Source organism: Choloepus didactylus, chromosome 4 (assembly GCF_015220235.1).
Source record: "Choloepus didactylus isolate mChoDid1 chromosome 4, mChoDid1.pri, whole genome shotgun sequence".
Taxonomy (NCBI): Eukaryota; Metazoa; Chordata; class Mammalia; order Pilosa; family Megalonychidae; genus Choloepus; species Choloepus didactylus.
Window position 1 is genome coordinate 56,856,170 of NC_051310.1, and position 21,409 is coordinate 56,877,578.

The 21,409-nt window shown below is 38.5% G+C and overlaps 1 pseudogene; it reads right to left on the bottom strand.

Annotated features, from left to right (window-relative positions):
* Positions 1 to 7,550: 7,550 nt before the first annotated feature.
* LOC119532634 lies at positions 7,551 to 10,082 on the bottom strand (annotated as a pseudogene).
* Positions 10,083 to 21,409: the final 11,327 nt, after the last annotated feature.

Sequence of the window (21,409 nt, forward strand, 5' to 3'; positions counted from 1 at the left end):
TCAAACTTCAACAGAGAGTAGGATACTCTGATATGGCACAGTTGTACTCCTAGAACCTCAGGTGCCTAGTTGTGCACTTCTTGCTGTCAGTCATTTCATTAACAACACAATAACAAGACCCTATATTTTATACAGCTTAAATTTTTGGACCCCACACATTATAGAGAGGGTATTTACAGTATTTCAAAACTCAAATGATCATTTTTGGTAAGCATACATCAACATTAACTTGCTTCCTATTAGCAAACTGATATGGCAATAATACCAAAAGGAATACATCAACTTTGAACTTCGTGAAAGCAGTGAAGGACTGTTGACAGTGATGGAAGCTGCACATTAAGTAAGAACACTATACTTGTGCTTAATCACATGGTACACTTTAATGATGTTGCATGGAGGAGTTCTGAGTTAAACACTCAATTCCTCTCTAAGTGGAAACCTTTAGCTTAAATATGGCTGAGAGAATAGCCTCTGCTTTTGTGCAGCTGTTTCATTTTGTGCTGTCCAAGCTCTACTGTCCCTCTTCAGTCTTGTCCCACTCAGCTCTTCTGTTTGTCAAGAGTCAAGTCTCCCTTGGCCTCCCTCTTATGAGTATACATGTGAATCTCCCCATCTCAAGATCCTTAATAACATCTACGATGTCCATATAAAGCCACATCTGGAAGTTCCCAAATTAGGACACAAATATCTTCTGGGGGTGAGGGGTTGGCAGGGGACATTACGCAGTCTCTCACAGATGAATATTCCACAGATTGTTTATCCAGCCCCCATTGAAGGACATTTGGGCTGTTTCCAGTTTGGAGAAACTATGAATAAAGCTGGTATAAATATTTGCATAAAGGTTTTTGTAAGAACATATGTTTTCATTTCTCTTGGGTAAACACCTAGGAGTGGGATTGCTGAGTCAAATAGTAGCATATGCCTAGCTTTACATGAAACAGAGAAATGGTTTTCCAAAGTGATTTTACCATTTTGCATCCCCACACGCAATGCTTGAAAGTTCAGTTGATTTGCATTCTTGTCAACACTTGATATTGTCACTTTTTCTGGTTTTATCCATTCTAGGAATGGTATTTCCTTGTGGTTTTCATCTGCATTTTCCTAATGATGAGTGATATAAAGCATCTCTTCATGTGTTGAAGTTTTAATGTTGCATCATTTCACGCCCACTTTCAGTGAGCCTCATTTTACTTGGCTCTCTAAGTGTGCGTCAGTGACGGTTTTGAAATAATTAACCACATAAGAGGTGAAAATCTTAGAATTATTACTCTCTCATGAAATTAATATTATGGAGTAACTTTCAAAATAGGGAAATTAACACAATATTCATAAAATACACCCACTGTGCATGGTTAGTATAAGAGGTGACTAGTAAGACTGGTAAAGAATATGCCTGTAATGGACATGTGTTCTTTTAAATATTTATTACCCTGCTTGAATTAAAGATCTGTATGTACTATAATAATTCAGGAATTTTTCCTTCAAAAAATCTGGGTGTAATATGTTACTTCTAGCTCAAGAAGTCCATATAATTAGGTCTTTAGGGCATGCATGGGCCTGAAGTCAACAAACTAGATTTGTTTAGGAGCAAGTTTCTTACCCCTGAAACTGCCAGAAACTTTGAATCGTCAGGATCTGCTGAGGCACCTGGATATACCAAGAGCCACTTGAATAAAAATCCATCTTCTACCAAATGCCAAAATTCTAATGGACTAGTTGGTGCATAAAATATGCCGTCATTCTTCCAATAGCTACCAGATAAGTTTCCTGTGCCAAAGAAATAAAAGAGGCAAAGCAACTACTTCGGGAGGCTTGGAAGACAGGAAGAAGTGATGATCTTAGTAAGGACTCAAGTATAGAATTTTATTCTTAAAAAAAAAAAAACACTAGGTAAAGGACTGCAGTCAGTTGAGCACCAAATCAAGAAAAAGGCTCCTTAAAGTGGTAGGATCTTGTGGTGCCCTGGCTGGCCCATCCACCACCCCTCATCTGCTTGGCCTGGAACTGGCCTGAGCTCCAAATGTGCATCCCTGCTCCCGGATCCAGAGGGAGCATATGTAACCCCTGTGCACATGCTGGGAACATGTATGTCTGGCCCAATCTGTCCAGTGGTGGCTAGAGGGACTCGCCCACCAGAACTTACCCTGCGTGTAAAAGGCAGCCTACAGAACTCTCCTATAGAATGCAGAGGGAGAGCAGTCAAGTGGCTGCCTGGGGCAAGGAACTGCTTGCTGTAGGACATAGGAGCAGTGTCCGGGACCATGAAGAAACTGTTTCCTATGGAAGAAGGGACATTCAGAACTGTGTGAAATAGGGGAATTCCTAGGGCATATGCACATGCTCAAGATGATGGTGTAGGCAAAGGAGAAGATGAAAGCATTAGAAACCATCAGTGAGGAAGCCCAGACATGGGACATACAAGATAAAGTTTTTAAAAAGTTTTTTTTACCTCAAAGAGCTAAAGGAAACACTGGACAGAGAAACTAAAGGAAAGCAGGAAAATGATAGATGAACACAAAGAGAATATTAATAGAGAGATGGAAATTATGAAAAGGAACCAAACAGAGCTGAAGACCACAGTAACAGAAATTTAAAAATTTAAAAATCTCTAGAGGATTTCAATAGCAGATTGAAAGAAAAATCCGAGAACTCAAAGATAAGACAACTTGAAATCATCCAGTCTGATGGAAAGAGGAAAGAATGAAGAAAGTAAACAGAGGCTGAGGAACCTGTGGGACAACATCAAGAGTACTTATATACATATATTATGGGAGCCCCAAAAGGAGAAGAAAAGAAGAAAGGGGCAGAGAGAATATTCAAGGAAATAATGACTGGAAACTTCCCAAATTTAAAGAAAGTCACAAATATACACATCCAAGATGCTCAACAAACTCCAAATAGGATAAACTGAGATAAACTCATGCTGCAGCATATTATGATCAGGCTGTCAAATGCAAAAGATAAAGAGAGAGCTCTGAAGGCCACAAGAGAGATGCAACAAGTCACATACAAGGGAGCTTCAATAAGATTAAGTGCCAATTTCTCCTTGGAAACCATGCAGGCAAGAATGCAGTGGGAAAACAAAAGTGCTGAAAGCAAAAAATTGACAACCAAGAATGCTGTAGCAGGGTAACACTCTCTTTCAAAAATGAAGGAGAGATGAATTCCCAGAGAAACAAAAGGTGAGATTGACCCTACAAGAGAGTTTTGCAGGTTGAAAGGAAAGAGCTAAGCCACATGAAGAAACAAAGATCTCCAGTGAGGATAACCACTTGAGTAAATATAAATGCCAGGACTATTTTATTTTTGGTTTGTAACTCCATTTTTACTTCCTACAGAATCTAAAAGGCAAATGCATAAAAAGCAATGATAAATCAGTGGTTTTGGACTCATAATGTATTAACATGTAATTTGTGACAAGAACTACATGTAGGTGGGGGGATGAAAGGGTATAGGAACATAATTTGTACATACTATTCAAGTTAAGTTGGTATCAAAGCAGATGAGATTGTTATAGATTTAGGATGTTAAATTAAGCCCCAATAAAATAACTATAAAGAAAATATCAGAGAACATGCAAGCTCATAGAAACAGAAATTAGAGTGCAGGCTACCAGGGGCAGGGAGCAGGGGGAATGGGGAGTTAATGCATAGTGGGGGTAAGGTGTCAGCAATGGAAGATGGCAAGGGCAATGCAATACTGTGAATGTGGTTAATCCCTTTGAATGGTATGCTTGGGAGTGGCTGAGATGGGAAAATATATGTGATAAATATATTCCCACGATTTTTAAAAAAGGGAGAGCAGCTAAAGAGACAATGACAATTAAATGCACTACATGATTATAGATGGGATCTAGCAAGGGAGGAGAAAAGGCTCAAATGGACATTTCCAGGATGTATGAAAAAATGGAATATAGACTGTAAACTTTATATCAGTGTTAAACTTCTTGAACTTGATAACTGCACTTAAGGTGATTACATAAGTTAATTTCCTTTTTCTTAGGAAATGTACATGGCAATATTAAGTGTTCAAGGAGTATTATCTATACTACTTATGCTCAACTATTCAGAAAATGGATTGATAGATTTTCTGGATGAATGGATGAATAGATAGGTAGAGAAAGGAAGGAAGGAAGGAAGGAAGGAAAGAAGGAATGGATGGAGGGAGGGAGGAAGGAAGGAAGGAAGGAAGGAAGGAAGGAAGGAAAGAAACAGGAAATGTGGCAAAATGTTAAAATTGGTGGGTCTGGGTATCCAGGAGGTAGGACTATGTTGGAGTTCTCAGTATGGGGTTTGTATTACCTTTTGCAACTGTCCTGTAAGTTTGAAAGCATTTCAAAATCAACAGTTAAAAAATAATATTTTTGTTAGCAAAAATAGTGGTGGAAATTATGTTCCAGTACCCTTGTGATATGTTCCAGTACTCCTGTAATAATAAAAATATTTATAGTAACTAACATTGCATATTTACACTATTATGTCAGATATTAACATAAGTACTTAACATAAAGTAACTCATTATAATTTATAATTAAATTACCTCAAGAGTAGGTACTGTTTTATCTCATTTTACAGATGAGGAGACTGAGACAAAGTAACTTGCCCAAGGTCCCAGTGGAGGGATCAGGAGTCAATTGGAGGCAGACAGCTCTACTCCATCAGATGACAGTAGCTCTCCGAGAATGTCACTGTGGCTCCCACACCCAGCTGATGACCAGCCTAACCTGTGGAACTTTTTCATATTTAAGATTCCCAGGTCCCATCCCCAGGGATGCTGGTTCAATCAGTCCAGGATCTGCATTGCTTTTGTATGTTCTTCCATATGATTCTGGGCATTATCTAGGTTCGTAATACCAGGTTGGTCTCCCATTGGTGATTTGGCAATGCCTTGTTGCTGGTTCCAAACCACACTGTAGAGATACCATGGATTTTCCAGGGATCATTATTAAGTTCCTCCTCTTGGTGATGAGTAGTTAAGACAACACATATTCCAGACCTTAGACATATAATTTGTTGGAGGCATGTTACTACTTCTTTTTAAAGTTTCAATCACAGTGAGTAAAAGGATTGTATTTTACTTACATATCATATCGCTTATACCTGAGCTCATTTCTATTAACATTTATTTTAATTGTTATGCATATATGCATTTATATTTTCTCCCCCAAATGCTCGTGATGACCAAATTTAAATTTCTGCTCCAGACCTTGAACCCCTGGCCTGAAAATCAAATTGTATATTGGACATTTCTTCCTGGAAGAACTTCAGACTGAACGTGTCTGAAACTGAGCTCCTCTACATGCCACACCCCAACCAAACCTGTAACTTCTACATTCCCGTGGTGATTGGACCACCACCCCTCAGTAATGCAAGCCAGAAGGCTGGGCGTCACTTGCACTCTACTTTCTCCCCACTTCCCACCCCCCAGCTGTCACCTACTTCCCGTCTCTCATGCCCTCCTGTGCCCACTGCCATCAGTTCACATCCCCATCACCTCTTGCCTGGACTTTGCAGTGGACCCCCACCACCCTAAGTCTGGTCTACACTGTTGCTGGAGCACTTTTCTTTCTTTTCTTTCTTTTTGTTGGAGAAAGTGCATACTTCTGGATCCACGCTTAGCTTTTATTTTTAAAGCTACACGTCAAACATACTGTTGAGTATGTTATAGTATATAACAAACAGCTGTGTTCTGACTACCAGTTTTATCAAAATCTTAACCTGTCAGGGTGTGTTCATAAATTTGCTATTTATCATCCTCATGTATGTGTTATGCTTTCACTAGATAATTACATACCCATAAGCAATTTAAAGCATTGTTTGGTGGGTTTTTAAATTTGACTAAAATGACATCATACTGTATATATCCTCTGCAACTTGCTTTCTTCACTTGATTTTATTCTGTTTTTCCTGTTGACATGTGTTGCCCTCATTCATTCATTTTATCCGCCATATGGTATCCTGTTATGTGACTATACCACAATTTATTTATTTATTCTCTGTTGAAAGATGTTTAGGATATTTTGCTAATATAAACAGTATTGCATTGCTCTTTTTGAGCAGATGTGTACAAGTTTCTTTAGGCTATTTTCTTAGGAGTGGCATTACTTTCCTGGTCTCCCCCAGATAGGGGGACAGTTTCATACCTCCCTTTCTCTAATTTACACTGCTAATCTACAGTTATTTTTCTGAAATGCAAATTTGATTCTGTCACTCCCTTGCTTAAATCCCTTTGGGGGAACAATCCAGACATTCCTCAACATTGACCTGCAAAGCCCTCTGTCCTCTGGCCACTGCCTGCTCTTCCAGCCTCCTCTCAGGCTCCTGCAACCCACCCAGGCTTCTGTTCTTGCAGAACTGCTCCCTGGTTCCCTGACAGGGCTGGTGAATCCATCTTCTTTCCTCTTGCACATTCTTCTCTCTCTCTTCCAGGACTGCCCTCCCCTCACCCCATCACCCCCACCCTTCCTGCCAGGAAACACCTCTTCTTCTTCTTCAGTGGTCATCTTCTCACCGAAGCCTTTCCTGAGCTGCCACAGGTCACCAGGTTCAAATCCAGGCTCCGCCACTTACCACCTGTGTTAGTTTGCCAGGGCTGCCTTAAAGAGTACCACAGATTAGTTGGCATAGACAACATTAACTTATTATTCCCCAGTTTTGGAAGCTAGAGGTCCAACACCATGCTTGCTCTGAAGTCTGTTGTATTCTAGTTAGTGGTGGCTTGCCAGCAATGCATAATGCAATCTCTGCCTCCATGACATGGCTGTCTCTCTCTCTCCCTGTCTCTTCCTGTCTCCCTGTGTCCAAATTTCCTCCATTTATAAGAATTCCAGTCATGTAGGATTAAGGCTCACCCTGACTCAGTTTGGCCTGAGCTTAACTAATAACATCTTCAAAGACCCTATTTACAAATGGGTTCACATCCACAGCACTGGGTGCTAGGATTTGAACATGTCTTTGTGGGGGACACGTTTCAATCCATAACACCAACATGGGCAAATTTTTTTTTTTTTTTGACTCATGGAAGAAAAATTTTGATTGCTATTGCAAAAAGCATCTGTATGAAGTAGAAACTGGTTTCAGTAACATTAGTAGAGAATACTTTCTAGAAACTGGAGTAAATGGATGTAAAAAAACAGTCTCACATGGTTAGGCTGAGGTCAATACCTAATGAGGATGAAAGCCTTGTCTGTGGGGAATTTGGGATAATACATGGAGAAATATTATACTATGCATAAACCAAATTGAATTGTTTTCACAGTGTTGTAAAGATTCATACATTAAGAGGTTTTTTCTACATGCACTTCAATTTCACAGCAAGAGTGGTAGAGAATACCTAAACACTGAAGAGAGCATCCATGCAAGATATCTAACTCCTTGAAATAATAATGTGTGTAATAATTCAAGTGATTACACTCTGGTTACAACTAGGGCTTCCTACAACTATAAGGCGGTGGTTATGGAAAGCGTGGCCCCTGGTATTATTACCTAGAAAGCAGCCACCACCTTCTTCTGTGTATGTTTTCTTACTTGTTTTTTCTTCATTTTTCTTAATCAACTCTGCTGTTGTTTCTGATTCTGAGCAAGGCTGGTAAAAACAAAATTGTAATCATTGAACATGGCACTCTGGCAATCAGGATATTTAAAACCTTCAATCTTCTGAGGTGAAGAAAGCACCATGCAACATTTAGAAGTCTGATTTACAAACAAGGTGGTCATGAATTTTCCTGGCTTGTCGACTTCTACAACTTTCCTGACCAGGTCTAGGAGGTCTGACTTAGTTTGTTACAAAGCTAACATAAGAAAATTCTGGTTCTGGAGTGATGTGAATAGTCCCATAAATTCCATCCAGTTTCATTCCATTCAGCCCACAAGGATTGAACAGTGTGGCATCAATGACGGAACCTGGTATTGGGTCATGAATTCCACCCACACGAGTGACATCCTTTGCAGAAACACCATCTTTCATGTAGAATGGGTCTATTACTGCTGGGCCAACCTCACTCATCAGAATTCCCGGGGTTTGATTTGGCTAACTGATTCCACGACTCTCTGGGAAATCCTGAGTATACAAGTAACAACAGAATTCATGCATGGATGTATGTATTCATATATCCAATACAATATGCTGCTCCATTTGGGAAAATTGCATTAAGAAACTCTTTCTCCTTGGAAATTCTGGTGTGGGTACCCTTGGTGAGAAAGCTTCATGAAATTCTTACAAGAATAAAAGAAGCTTTGAATTGAGTCAAATACACTGGAATCCCTAGCAAGCTTCAACAGGTGAACCAGTGCTTTCAGTAAGAGGGTGGTACCATACGTCTTCAAAATGAAACGCCTTTTGGAGACAAACACACTACTCTCACTAAAGTACATGAGCTCACTGCCTGTCAGTTTTTGTCACACTTATGAAAATTTTATTAATCCTTTTTTTTTAAAAAAGGTTAATATAAAATTATAGCAAGAAAAATAGAAAAATGAACCTGAACTTAAGTAACACAGCTGGAACAATTTGGAGCAGCAGGAGAAAAGATTTGAGTTAGTTGACTTTCTGTGATTGTTGATTGTTCACTAGTCTCACTGTAATGGAAGCTGCACATTTGTTTTGAAGATGAGAAGCTGCTGAAGTTTTGGTTTTCCCAGCAGCAGCCTGACACGAACCAAAGATCTAGTGGGATCTTCACACCATCCCAAGATCTGAATGGGACATACTTTTGAAGGATGCACAAGGTTCAGTCATAAGTGTGAGTGAAAACTGAATGTGAGTTGTTGGAAATAAGAGGCAGTTACAGTTCAGTCTCTTGTAGTCCACTGCTTCTCTGTCACAGAGAATAGAGCGAATGCTAGCTAATGTCACCAGACACACTATGCAAGCCTTGGGCAAATTTTTAGACATCTCTGTGTTCAGTTTTCTCATCCTTAGAATGAAGATAATAATAGTACCTACTCATATGCCAATCATGAGGATTAAATTTGATTAATGATATTGACTGATTATTGAATTTGATTCTTGATATAGACCATATTGTACAGTGTTTGACAATAAATGTTAGCACTTGTTCATTCACTATATTAGAATTATTTCTTTTGTTGTTGTTAGTAATTTCTCTGAATATTTTTCTCCCTCCATTTGCATAGCCCTTCAAAATCTGGGACCATGTCTAATTCACATTTATGTCACCAGCACAGGGCCTGGCATAGAAAAGACACATAACAAATACTGAGTGAGTAAATGGATGATTCTTTGGGCTTTCAGAGATGCTGATTTTAAAAAAGAAGATTTAATACCTTGTCTTAGAAGTATCATATTACCACAGAAAAATGCAACTTCCGGTGACATTATTTTTGTTCCCCTTTACCATCAAAGCTTTCTTGCAATAGTTTCCTGCCTAAACTTCTTTAGGTTGATAATGATTTACGCAAGTCTCTCGGTGAATAGTATTAAAAGGATTTATTTTGCCACTTAGTTGCTGCCTGGGGAAAATGTTTGCTTAAAAAGAAAACATCATGATTCATTTGATTTTGCTGCTTCCTTCAAGTCTTATCGAGGCGTGACTTTGTACCTAAAATTTCCACAAAAAGGCAGGGACATTGATCTCTGAATATAGATTCATAAACAAAATGCTTCTGACCTGGAAGGGAGAGTGATTGGAAAGGAGGGATGAGTGGGAAGACAACATTCTTTGAGATTTGCCTTCCTTCTCTGTCTCAATCTTCCTTAGGACCAGGAAGCTGGGAGTTCAGTCCCAAGAACATTCTGAGCTACCAGCCAGACTGTACTCCCCCCTTGATTTCGGCCCAGTTACCAAGCCCAGTTACCTGCCTTCCTGCACTACAGCAACTCTGTAAGCCCCTGGGGTGGTGGAAGTGCAGAAACCAGCTCCTGCTAGCTGCCTTCCTCAAGCTGGTTTCTGATCTCTGCAGTGCCTCGCACCCCAGTCCTACCCTAGCAGCAGCCCTGCCTCATGGAGACAGCTCCTCGGAACTGAAAGCCTTCTGACTTCTGAACTAGTTGCCTCCTAGTATAATCCCTGCCAGGCTCCACCCACTGCACTGGGTCTCTCGGGACTCATGTTACCTGAGCATGCTTGAGCATGCGCCGTGTTAGGGTGCTGTGCCCGGAATTACTCTACTGTTGCCAAGACCAGCTGCTGCGGCAGGAGTGTTCTCTCATAGGAGACTATTCCTAGAGGTTGGGATTCTGCTGTTGCTCAGCTTTCTTTCCCTGCTGGCCCCACGTGGCCCCAGGTGGCCAAATCTCAGGTGGTATGTCTCAGCCTGGATCCCATCCGATTCCCACCACTGTCACATCTTATCTACCACACTTGTATTCTTTTCCATTTTTTACCTCCTTTTGAACAGGCTGAGACCCCATCCCCATTTCATTTTTCATCCTCTATTGGCTTTGAAGATATATGTTGTTGCTTTTCTTTCTTTCTTTTCTTGTTTTTTTAGAAAGCCCATCAGAAAAATACAAAAACCTTAAAACAACTTAACTTAAATCTTTCTCTTCCTGACTGTGATGGTTAGGTTCATGTGTCAACTTGGCCAGGTGATAGCACCCAGCTGTCCGGTCAAGCAAGTACTGGCCTAACCGTTGCTGCAAGGATGTTTGTAGCTGGTTAATAAACCAACAGGCTGGTTTATTAAATCATCAGTCAATTGACTGCAGCTGTGACTGATGACTCACCTAAGGGCGTGTCTTCCACAATGAGAGAATGCAGTTGGCTGGATTTAATCCAATTAATCAGTTGAAGACTTATAAGTGAGAAGATAGAGGACCTTCACTTCTTCTTCGGCTGCCCAGCGAAGCGTTTCCTGACGGGTTCATCAAAGTTGCCAGTTCGTTACCTGAGGAGCTCGTCGAAGTTGCCAGTTCATTTCCTGAGTTCATCACACATTTTCATTGGAGTTGCCAGTTTGCTGCCTGCCCTAAGGAATTTGGACTTGTGCATACCCACAGTTGCATGAGACACTTTTATAAATCTTATATTCAAAGATATCTCTCATTGATTCCATTTGCTTAGAAAACCCTAACTAATACACTGACTTATTGCTATTGATGTCCTATTTATTATTGTTTTATGTAATTAACAGTGTTCAAATATTGTTCAAACCCACATATATAACTTCTTTTTTTCCTTATCATTCCTTCTTATATCTCAGACTTCTTATCTGGAACTATATTCCTTCTGTGGCAATACTATCCTTTAGTAGGGTCTGTTGGTAGTAAACTCTCATAGTTGTTCATAGGAAAATGTCTTTATTTTGCCCCCTCATTTTTGAAAAGGCATTTCACAAGGTATGCAATTCTAGATTGATAGTTTTCTTTTTTCCTGTTGAGAATTCAGCTATCAGCCATGCCATATAAGTAATCTCTCCTTTCTCTGGTTCCTTTTAAGATCGTCTCTTTGTTATTGGTATTCTGTAGTTTCACTATGGTGTATATAGGTGTGGATTTCTTTTCTATGATTGTATCAGACAGTGTTTTCCAGAGAAACAGAACAAGTTGTGTGTGTGTTTGTGTGTGTAAATTTATGTCAAAGATTTGTCTTTTTTGATTTTGGGAGCTGACAAGTCTGAAATTTGTAAGTCAGGCCAACAGGGTGGAAACTCTGGGACAGGAGCTGATGCTGCTGTCTTGAGGCAGAATTTCTTCTTAGGAACATCTCAGTTTTGCTTTTCAGGCCTTTCAGCTGATTGGATGAGGCCCACCCCATTATCAAGATAAACTCTTTTGCATCAAGTCAACTGACTAGATGTTAACCACATCTATAAAATACTTTTAGAACAACACCTCAATTCATGACACATAAAACTAACCATTACAATGATCCTACTTGGGATTTATTGGACATCCAGAATCTGAAGCTTGGTGTTTTTTGTCACTTCTGGAAAATTCTCTGCCATTATCTTTTCAAATATTTCTTCAACCCCATTTCCTCTCTTCTTTTGAAACTCCTATCAGGCATATGTTAGACATTCTTATTCTTATCAACTGTTATCATCTCCTTCATATTTTCCATATTCCTGCCTCTCTTTGCTGCATCTGGAAAATTTCTTCAGCTCTACGTTTCATTGTCTCATCTGCAGTATCAACTTGAGTTTGTGATTTCAATTATTATATTTTTCATTTCTGGACATTTTAATTTTTTTCCAAATCTTCTTGGTCATTTTTGTAGTCTCCTGCTCTTTATTCATATTTTCAGCACTCTCCTTTATTTAACTGTTGTGAATATCAATAGAGTAGAGTAGAATAGAACAGAACAGAACAGAACAGAACAAAATAGACTCTATCTCTGATAATCCCAATATCTGATATATTTGCAGGTCTGGTACTCTAGTCTGTTGTTTCTGCTGGCTCTTGATCATGGTGCTTTGTTTTCTGTGTGTTTTGTGATTTTGTTTATTTGTTTGTTTTACTACAAAATTACATGACATGGAAACTTTTCAGTGGAAATTCTTTCAGACTTGGATTAAAGGTAGGTTTCTCAAGAGAGGGTTTGTGTTTGCTTCTTCTTCCATGTGCTGGGGCACATTGTAGCTTGGAAAATTTAAGCAGTTTTTAGCTTGAGATTCTCAGGACATATGGGTAGAATGAATTTGGCCTGCAAAATCACATGAGGACTCAGAAAACTAGATATTGAATTACCCTATGATCTGGCAATTCCATTTCTTGGTATATACCCAGAAGATTTGAAAGCAGTGACACAAACAGACATTTGTACACTGATATTCATAGTGGCACTGTTCACAATTACCATGAGATGGAAACAATCCAAATGTCCTTCAACAGACAAGTGGATAAACAAAATGTATATACATCGATGGAATACTATGCAGCAGTAAGAAGGAACAAGGTCCTGAAACATATGGCAACATGGATGAAACTTGAAGATATAATTCTGAGTGAAATAAGTCAGACACAAAATGAGAGATATTGTATATTACCACTTCTATGAACTGTCTGAACAATGTAAAATCAATGACTTATAATGTAGAATATTGGGGACCTACTGATAGACAGTAGCTGGTAAGGGGAAATGATAATCTACTATGTTCCGATATGTTAATGATGGTGAATTCAAAGGTATGGTACTGAATAGGGTTGATGTTTGTTTGTTAATGGCATTATAAGTATCAGAGCTGTTTTGAAGGCAAATAGGATTGAAAGGGGTTGTTTAAAGGCATGTTTCCCACAGATCAGTACCACAAATATAGATAAGTGCTTGCATGATACTTCTAAGGTATGACACTAGCACAGAGAGTTGACAACAGAAGGGTATATGGGAAAAATCTACATATTGCATACTAGGGACTATAATTAACAGGAATACCATACTAGCATTACACAAATACCAGGGACATATAATTGAGAGCTGACAGGAGCTACAAGATGTTTTGGGTCATGAGAATTGTTTAAAATGGAGAGTGATGAGGATTGTACAGCTAAGTGATGATAATGTGAGTTAGGGATGGATTATCATGGACATAACATATGCTATGTGAACTTAGGAATCCCCTGCTTTGTAAGTCAAGCCCTCAATCTTGAGAATTGCTTGGGTAAAATTTGTGGTTGTAAAGAGGAAGCTAAGCCCACCTATAATTATGCCTAGGAGTCACCTCCAGAGAACTGCTTTTGTTGCTCAAATGTGGACTTTCTCTCTGTAAGCCTAACTCTGCAAACAAATTCATCACCCAAGTGGCCTCTAAAACATGAGCCAATAAATTCCTGTTGTTAAGCCAATCCATTGTGTGGTATCTGCCATAGCAGTTGGAAAACTAAGACAACAGACAAGTTTCTTTTCTTCTCTTTTTGGTGGGGCAGGTTTATGTCTCGCTCACCCTTAAACTGAGGAAGTAACCCCTTTTTACCTTAGATTTCTACAAGTGCCTTCTATTAGACTCCCTACCTCTGCTGGGCCCTGGGTTTCATCTCCTATCTCATGCCCTTAGGTTGTCAAATATGAAGTTCAAGGTCACCAGGATTCAGCAGTTGTTCTTGGGGATGAAAACCACTCTAATTACCTCTTGATTCTCACTTTCCTTTTGATTTTGATTTTGGAAATTCCTTACATTTTTGCCAGCTCAGTGATGCTTTGAAAAATATGTTTTATACTTTGTCTAGTATAGCTGTTCTCATAAGAGGACTGTTCAGGTTATATAATCTACCCATTTAAAAAAATGTTTAATTATATATAACAATTATTTTTTTAATTTTTCAGAATCCATTGTGTTCAGTGTAGGGTTGCCATATTTAGCAAACAAAAATATAGCACATTCAGTTAAAATTGAATATTAGATAAACAACAATTTTCTAGTATAAGTATGTCCCATATAATATTTGGGATATACTAAAAATTATGCATTATTTATATGAAACACAAATTTAATTGGGGGTCTTATATTTTATTTGGAAATTCTAATTCTATGTCTCATTTAAATTGAATGATAAAACTTATTTAGACACATATATAGTTTCCTCTTTTGGAGAATTAGGTACTGTATGATTGTTTATATCATTATCTACAAACTGCTCTAACATGAAAGCAAATGTAAGACTTTATTTTTAATACTTTTTAATCACAAAAGAAATGCATGCATGTAAAAAATTCAAAATATTTTAGGCAGTGTCCAAATTTTTTTAAAAAGTTGTCTCTATATTATACGAGTATTACTAAAATCTATTATTCTTAGAAAATCAAAATCAGACTAGTGAGCAATGAGATATTTTATTTTATGTCTAGTGGTTGGGTAAAAACATAGCTAAGAGTTAGTATTAGATACAGTGTGTATCTAATGTTGTTAGTATTCGATTCAGTGTGTAAGTTGGCACAAAGTGCTTCATTTCTGAGAAACTAAAACTCCTATACTATGTGGTATGGAAAGCCCTTAACTTTAAAGCAAAATTCCTGTATATAATATCAAGAGGAAATAAAATAATTTGTGGAAAATTATGTGTTCCGGTTTGCTAATGCTGCCATTAAGCAAAACACCAGAAATGGATTGGCTTTTATAAAGAGGTTTTATTTGGTTACAAAGTTACAGTCTTAAGGCCATAAAGTGTCCAAGGTAAGGCATCAACAAAGAGTACCTTCACTGAAGAAAGGCCATTGGCATCCGGAAAACCTGTTAGCTGGGAAGGCACGTGGCTGGAGTCTGCTTGCTCCCAGGTTGTTTCAAAACGGCATTCTCCAAAATGTTGCTCTTGGGGTGTTTTGTCCTCTGTTAGCTGCAGCTGCTCTTCAAAATGTCACTCTTAGTTGCTCTGAGTCTGGGCCTGTGTGGCTCTTTTAAAGTACTCCAGTGATCCACTAAAGACCCACCCTGAATGGGTGGGGCAACACCTCCATGGAAATAATCCAATGAAAGGTCTCACCTACAGTTAATTGAGTCACATCTCCATGGAAACACTCAATCAAAGGATTTCAATCTAATCAACACTAATACATCTGCCTCCACAAGATTGCATCAAAGATAATGGCATTTTGGGGGCCATAATACATCCAAACTGGCACAGTATGTATTTATAATGTGCCATAGTCTGTGCGTGCATGTATGAACATTATTTGTGTATTTCTAGTTATTTAGTATGTAGAATTCAGACCTGCTCATCTTATTTACATTATGTAACCCTCAGTTAGTATTGGCAGCTCTACCACAAGGTGAACCAGGCATCTGCAGTTTAAACACAGTAATCTTATTGATGACCTGGCTTAAAAATCCAGAATGATGGATCATTGAATATGAGCACATTCCATTTTGTTCACATGAGACTGATTTAATATTTATTTTCAGCTTTTTTTTTTCCTCAGGGACATAGAAATTTGGGGATTTTTAGTTGCAGAATCCGTGTCTGGACATAACTAAATATTTATTTAAAATATTTATTTAAAACAAAGCCTATAAATGCACCCAACATGGTTTCATGGCAAGAGCAGCTACCACAACTCATATTCTCACCTGTGTAAGCACAGACTGGGTTTCTCAGGAAAGTTCACCAGTCAGATGTCAGCTGTGCCCAGATGGAGGGCAGGTCATTTACAGAATTGTTGTCCATACAGCTGAGTACTCAGCCTCCATTCCCTGCCTCCTCCCTCTTCCTTACTGGCAGAACCCCATTTGTTCAGGTAGTGGGGGTTGGGTTGCCAGATAGAATGCCTGTAATTGGGACATAATTATACTGAAAAATCATTCATTGTTTAGCTGAAATTGAAATTTAATTGGGCATCCAGTATTTTTATTTGCTGAATCTGGTAACCCTCAGTGGAGGGAGATCTTTTAATCCCTGGGATGAAAAATTCTATACCAGGACCAGAGCAGCCCTAGTTCTAAATCGGTCATGATTATCTTAATTCCCTTGGTTAATGATTGGTCTGGGGATGGTTTATTTTCCAGTTCTGATTAACGAGATGAAGGGAAATGCTACTGAGGAGAAAAGCCTCGGGAAAAAGTCCTCTACTTTTGTCTCTTCTTTCTTTTTGAAAATAAAAGTCAGAGGTACAGTAGCCATGTTTCCACTCAATAAACATGAGGGGGAAAAATTATCCTTCAGGCTTCAGGGGGTCCCCAAGTTCCTCCCTTTACTAACTACATACCTGCCTGAAGCCAGATTTCCTTCATGTACTTCAGCCAAACCAACATGGCCCAACAGATTGACTGTGGAAGCAAATGTGAAAATCCAGCTCTTCTTCTATTTCTCCAGATGTAAGAGATTTGCAAAAAATGTAAAACAATGCACTATTCTCACTGAATTATTTTTGTTTTGGAAAAGAGAGTTATTTTCCACAAAAATGTGTTAATGTGTAAGTATTTATCATTGTTATTTTTAAATGAATTAATAAAAATTTAAAACAACACTCTTAGTTCTTTAATACAGTAAATTTCAAGGCAAGAGCATCCCTGTAAATGTAACCCACATAAACAAACACTCTTTGGGGTCCTTAATAATCTTTAAGAATCTAAAGAAGCTTTGTTCTCAAAAGTCGGAGAACTGACTCACTGACTCAGATAATCATCCCAACAACTCAAGCTGCTCAACCAATGCCAGTACTTCTAGGACTTCTTTTAACATGAGAAAAATAAACCCCTATTTGATTCCTCTAGTAAGATTTTCAGTTACCTGCAGCTAATGACAGTCTTAAGTGAGTTACTAACTTGACAAGGATGAGGCACTATTTAAAACAGATTAATTTAAAAAGTACTTTTTAAACTATTTTATTGACTAGTAATTAAATGACATGGTCATAAACATCTGACCATCATACCCATGATTTAGAGAAAGAACAAATGGAAATCTGTCAAAGGCACAAAAGGGTGGCTTTAGAAAATTTCTCTCATGGTTTTCACCTATAGTCGCCCTACCTCTAGAGATGTATCTCCATAATAAATAGTTACTACTTGTATAAATACATGGTAACAACAGAATATTTATTGGAGATCCAAGTAACTAGTCTATAGTCCCCACCTAAGGAGATCACCTTGAAGGGTCAGGCTTCTAAGACTTTAGATTCTTTGATCTTGAAGCTTCTTAATTACAGATACTATCTTTGCGCTTTTTTTCCCATTGCATTTGACTTTCAGGCCTCCTTTTTTCTGCTGCATCATAATTATCTTGTTCTTGTAAAATGCCTGTGAATGTCTCTTAAGCTCTTACCCTTTACACCTACATCTTTGTACACTGAACATTCATTTAAACAGTGTTAGCAAGTGAGGCTTCAGTGTTACCCCAAACAGTTATATAAAATATTTTTGACTATTCCTTCATTTAAGAACAAGGGCGTAATAAATTCCTGCTACCTCAACAACAGGGAAAGAAGCATGTATCTTTGGTGTACGTTCTTATAGGAATATAAAAGTTAACATGAGATATTAATCTGGTCCCAATTTTCTTGGAAATCACTCATGGTAATTGGGGGTGGGGATAGCATAAAAAAGCCTTACATTCAAAGTTGCTAGGCTTTTAAAGCATGACTGTATAATATTCTGCTCTAGGCCATTTAACTGATGAGAGTAACCCACTGTCAATATGTTTTTAAAGCTAAATGTTTGTTCTGCAAAGAGCATACTACGATGGCATTTAAATCCTGTAGATGCTTTCAAGTAAAATGTTGCAAATCTGGCATTAAACGAAAAAAGGTCAACTAGCTTTTCTATTCAGAGGCCAGTAGCTTTCAAGGACTAGCTGTTTAAAAAGAAGAAACAGCTATTTCAGGAGGGCTTTACTTTTGCTTTTGAATTCTAAAATTATTTTCACTGTCAACTCAGACACCTTTCCAGGTCCTGATAAGGAATCTTGGAAAAGCTGGGTTTTTTAAAACTTCAATCTTTAAATGTATTGTTGTAAAGACTTATTTTAGGCAACTTTTATATAAATGAGAAGGAAGATAAAAATTCACTGCTTTGAAAGGAAGAAAGTTTTCCTTAGTCAACATTAACTAAAAAAATATGCACACACACACATTCACACACAGAGTGTGTGTACTAACATAATTGCCATTACAGGATAATGGAGTAAAGAGATATTCAGAGGCAAGATTTTATACTTCAAAGAACGCAAGGTTTGACTATTATTTGGAGAGGGAAAATAATAAAACCTGAGGCATCCCATCATAGATAGATCCCTAGCTCAGTACCAACACCTCCCCCAAAAGTGGCCGATAAAGAATGGAGGTCTATGGAGTAGAACTTCCTTTTCTATACAGTCTTAAATGTAGTAGAGTGGCCCCAGGTTTCCAAAACAGTGATCAAGGGAAGCCTTCATTTTCAGGATGATGCTGAAGATTAACAGCAATCCATAACTTTGTGCATATTGACCCCATTGACATGTACTGGTTATGGGGAAGACAAGTCACCTTGTCATATTGAACTCAATGAAACCAACCCGCAAAAACAACACTTTCACATTGTTCCACCTAATGGAATCTTATCTTTCTTCTTCTTTTTTTTATATTTTTTTTTCTGAGAATTGATGTAAGTGCATTTTTCAAATCAACAATCATAGTTCAGCAGTTCAGTGCACAGGCAACAGATTTTAAAAGACCTGGATTCGAATCCTGCCTTTGTCTCTTCATAGATGTATGAACCTGTGCAGTTTCTTTACCTCTCTGGGCCTCCTAACCTATAAAATGCAAATAATAATAGTACCTCCCTCAGAGGGTGGTTGTGAAATTGAAATGAGATAAGATACACAATGTGCTTAGTACAATACCTGGCACATAGTAAGCTCTCAATGTGGCTCTTACTATTATCACAGCAAAAATATTGAAAAGTGTTACAGATGCTGACTTGTATAAGGAAAGGTGATTTTGAATATGATGGTCAGACTCGGTTCCTCTTCTTTTCATTGATTGGTACAAGAGACTGAAATTGTAGCAAAGCACAGCAAGAACCATAACTCCTCATGGCTAATTTCCTGGGCATATCCAAGGTCCTATGCTGCTCACCTTTCTGGAGTGATGTCTTCTAGAGATGCAAGTGCTGGAATGACACGTCAGAGCCGATTTCATGTACTTCAGTGAAAGAATGCTGAGAATGTCAGAACTAAATGACTCTCAATTGTAGTTTTCAAGCCTTGTGCCTCTCTGGAAATCAGCTGGGTCCCACTTGCTCCATTTACTGTGTACCAGCTAATACAAAATGAAATGTTCATGCCGTAATTAAAAAATTAAACTTAGCCCAGAAGATCCTTATGCAGGGTGCACATTAGTGTTTAACAAAGAATCCATGGATCCAGTCACAGGGACAGTGTAGAAATATCCTATTTCTTGCTGTGCAAAGGCCTCCGGGCCTTCTCTAAAACCAGAGCTTGTCAAACGCAGGAATGGAAGCGCCATAGCAGCAGCTGATCACATTCAGTTGGTGTTTCATTTGCATTATGGGGTGGGGTGTGTGGCTATTTTCTTGTTAATCTGGCATCTATATTAATATATCATAGGATTAGAGAGGCAGTGTGACGACGTGATTAAGGGGACTCTCTGGAGTGGCTGTGGGTTTGCATTTGGAGATGATAATGGACCTACCTCATTACTGGTTGTTTGAACAATTAAATGAATATATGCAAAGCACTTAGAACAGTGCCTGACAAATAGTAGGTATATGTGGTGGGTTGAATTATGTAACCCAGAGAAACATTTTCTCGATCTTAACCCATTCCTGTGGCTGTGAACCCCCTATAAATAGGAACTTTTGAAAATGTTATATTTAGTTAAGGTGTGGCCAACTGAATCAAGATGGGTCTTAATCCTATCACTGGAGGTGTTACAGAGAAGGCCACAGAGAGAAAACCACATGAAGAACCTGAAACTGGAAGTCAATGGAACCCAATAGAAAAAGAGGATGTTGCTATGCATATTGTCATGTGACAGAAAAGCCACGCACCCAAGTACTGCCAGCAGCCAGCCCCAGAATGCCACAGTCTTCAAGGATAAAGCATCGCCTTGCTGACATCTCTATATTGGATGTCTCCTAGCCTCAAAATCGTGAGTCAATAAATTCCCATTGTTTAAGTCAACCCACTGTATGGTATTTGTTTTAGCAGCTGTCAAACTAAGTCAGCATATTTTAAGTGTTTCTTACTATTATTAGTTCATTTTCACTTACATTTTAATATAGAGACAGATTAGTAAGATCCAGCGTATGTAATGTGATTTTTTTAGATCTACATTTCCTAATTGTTAACATTAAGTAATATTAATGAGACTTAATCATTCTTTTAGCACATACTGGGTATCAACTGTGTGACTGACTGCCTCATATATCATACACATGCATGGTATAGATAAATAGCAACACTAGCAAGGTAATGTATTTTATTTTTCACCCAGCCAGTTGTTACAATAGCTGGTATTCCAGTTTGCGAATACTGCCGATAAGCAAAACACCAGAAATGGATTGGCTTTTATAAAGGGGGCTTATTTGGTGACAAAGTTACAGTCTTAAGTCCATAAAGTGTCCAAGGTAAGGCATCAACTAAGGGCACCTTCACTGAAGGATGGCCATTGGCATCAGGAACACCTCTGCTAGCTGGGAAGGCACATGGCTGGCATCTGCTTACACCCAGGTTGTGTTTCAAAATGGCATTCTCCAAAATGTTGCTTTTGGGGTCTTTTGTCCTCTCTTAGCTGCTGCAGATCCTCTTCAAAATGTCACTTTCAGTTGCTCTGAGGTCCTTGTCTGTGAACTCCTTTATACAGCTCCAGTGATCCAATGAACACCTACCCAGAATGGGTGGGGTAACACCTCCATGGAAATTATCCAATCAAATGTTTCACTCACAGTTGATTGAGTCACATCTCCATGGAAACACTCAATCAAAGAATTCCAATCTAATCCACACAAATATATCTGCCCCACAAGATTGTATCAAAAATAATGTCATTTTGGGGGACATAATACATCCAAACTGGCCCAGC